Here is a 3,129-nt window from a genome sequence, read left to right on the forward strand (position 1 = left end):
CACGACCGAAGAGCCGGCCCCCCTAAATTTGCCAGCGCTGTAAAATTCCACAATGGTTTCAGTGCACAATATAGTGCGCATAGACATTCAGAACACTAGTTTAAAGTCGTGAGAGCGGGCACCATGCTCAGATCGTCCAGAAGTTGTTAATTTTTAGAGCCGCAGCTATGGCCTGTGCACCTCGAAACATGTTTCATTATAAATGCGGCCATGACATCATATGCAGAAATATTTCCAAATTCCTTGAGTGCGGCGTCGCCGAGTGCATTCTGCTTCTGGACGCCGTAGTGTGCAGACGCAGGATGGTTGCGCTCCTCGCAAGCTGTGGTAACGGCCAATGATGGCTGTGGAACATCGTCTTTGGAAGAACTTCAAGACTACAAGATTGTACTGCCGCCGCTGCCTACCGGGAAGGACTTAAACTATGCTTGTTCTTCACTGCGACATCACTGGAAGGCCTTACAGGATAGAAGATTTCTGCCAACCGATGAAAGACGCTTGTGTCATCGAATAAGTAGGGGGTATCGGCGCATACCATATGTCTCATGTCTGGTTAGCCAACTTTCGAACCGAAGAGGCAAAGAAAAAGTTACTTAGCTTAGGGCACATCCTTTTTAAAGGAAAAACGTGCGTGCCTTTTGACCCCGAAAGGCAAGAAGTAAGACTTAAAGTGCACTGGCGCTCGTTCAACGTCAGCAACGATACGTTGAAACGCGCGTTTACCGTATATGGCGAAGTGAAAGAAGTAACTGGCGACAAATGGAAGACCGGCGGTTTTCAAAACGCCGACTCGACCACCCGAGTTGTTCGGCTGATACCTCGTGTAGGTGACAGCCTGGATCGCATACCATATCAGATGCGTATTGGGAACGCCACCATTTTAGTCGTCGTCCCAGGGCGGGCGCCAATATGCCTGCGCTGCCACAAGACTTGCCACATCCGGCGTGACTGCAGTGTACCCAAATGCAATGAGTGCCACGCTTTTGGGCACGAAGGGGCGGAATGCACGAGATCGTATGCCCGAGCTGCTGGAAGAGGAGCGTCCGGCGATAACAGCGATCTGCACATAAATGAGGATGAAGCGGAGAAGCCAGCCTTGATAAACAAACGGACGCAGTGCAGAGCAATGAAGATGGATGCGCTGAAGATACTCCTGCATCAGAGCTTAGTCCACCAGAGTCGAATACCACGAGCAGTACTACCGGTTCGCCGCAAGTTGCCTTGACTCTACTGGAAAAGACAGTATGACAGCTATGGACTGATTTGGCGACGGCTAAACGGCGTCATCATGAGGTGACTAGAGAGAGCCAGGAGCAGCGACTGCGGCGTCTAGAGTGTCAGTGGTGCGTCGCTGATGTGAAGAAGCAGCGCTTCACGAGAGGGACACGATCGTCGTCGCTTCCTCGCGGCGACAACCCGGAATCCTAAACAATGGCGGGATGGCACTACATGGTGCGGCGCTGTGCGCGCAAAGGTAAGCGCCATACTGGCGTCCTGGTCTTGCTAAGCGATGGCGTCGTTTGAAAGGAGCATTCTAGTAGCCACGGTCAATATCAGTGGTCTGTCCTCCAGAAGGAGGCAAAACCAACTGTTGCGACTAATTACCGAGCAGGAACTAGATATTGTAGCTGTGCAGGAGACCAAAATTGAGGTGGTGGTGGTGAAAAACTTTATTTAGTGGAGCCGCGAAGTAGTCAAGACCCGACCGACAGTATGGTGCGCCCTTTCAGCAGTCGATATGATGTTTTCGTGTGCATTGCGGTAGGGACTTCGCAGGTTGTATGCTTTTGATTCGCCAATCATTGGGTGCGGTTGTGGAAAGTGTTGTGACTACTGATAGCGGTCGTTGGATTATCTGTGACATCACATTAGCTGGTTTGAAGTGGAGCGTTATTTGTATATACGCACACACTAATTCAGATGAAAGGCGAAAACGTTTTGAGAATAACGGCTATTACTGTGACACAGAACGTACGGTCGTTTTAATTGGTGATTTCAACTGCGTATGCACGGCCCGAAACGAGACTAGTACTACGCCTTTCCGAGACGCGAGTACTGCCTGTCTGAGTGATATAATTGAGCAATGCCATCTTGATGATGTGGGCGATTGCGTCGGAAACGCCACTGGAGCACTTTTCACTCATTTCCAGGGAAGAAGCCACACACGTTTGGATAGGGCATACGTATCTGTCGAACTAATACCATACTGCTGTGAATACCGCGTACAACCAGTGCCGTTTAGTGACCACTGTCTTGTTGTCTTTGGGATTGGAAAAAGAAAGGGAAAACGAAACAAATTTGTATGGGAAAATTGGAAACTTAATGAGAGGCTTCTGAAATACGATAGTTTTGTAGGACAAGTAGTGTCAGCTTTAAATGAGATGCAATTGGCCCGTAATGAATCTCAAGGTGGAAAATGGGAAATATTGAAACAAGAAATAAAGATCAATGCGACTGAACGATCGTGTACTATAAAACAGCAAGAAACGGTAAAATAAAAGGTGCTTAGAAACCACCTCACGTTTCTACTGACGCATGAGAGCAAGCAACTGAGCTCGTGCATGGAAGAAATCCGCTCCGTCAAGCAGAAATCGGAGGCAATAGATACGGAGAGATATCAAGGTGCGATGGTGAGGGCGAGGGCACAGCGCCTGTTACAGGGCGAAATGCCCACAAAACGTGCTCTTGGATTAGAAAAGAAGCACGGCAGCAAGAATCACATATCAAAAATAGAATGGAAAGGTGTACTCTATTCAGATAAATCGAATATAGAGAGGGCCTTTTATGAATACTACAGTGGACGTTTTAGTCACACAGAAGGTAAAATCCAACAATTCAAGTCCAGTTTCCTTTCTCTTATGACAAAGCTGAATGACGAAACAAAAAAATGTTTAGAGCTGCCAATCTCCGAAGGAGAAGTAAATAAAGCCATAGAAGACCTCAACCCTGGAAAATCTTCAGGACCAGACGGGCTTACAGCCACCCTTTATAAAGAATTCAAAGACGATTTCGCCCCAGTTTTGACTGCATTTTTTAATGAGGTCTATGACAAAGATATGCTTCCCCCGTCTTTCCTAACAGCCCATACAATTTTAATACCAAAAAACGTTGACGAAGCCAATCTTCAAC

General features: G+C 47.6%; 1 pseudogene; it reads left to right on the forward strand.

Moving 5' to 3' along the window:
- Positions 1–318: 318 nt before the first annotated feature.
- On the forward strand, positions 319–1,428 carry LOC146188373 (uncharacterized; annotated as a pseudogene).
- The last annotated feature ends 1,701 nt before the right edge of the window (positions 1,429–3,129 follow it).

This window comes from Amblyomma maculatum, chromosome 5 (genome assembly GCF_055883805.1).
Source record: "Amblyomma maculatum isolate TAMU_Amacu chromosome 5, ASM5588380v1, whole genome shotgun sequence".
NCBI lineage: Eukaryota > Metazoa > Arthropoda > Arachnida > Ixodida > Ixodidae > Amblyomma > Amblyomma maculatum.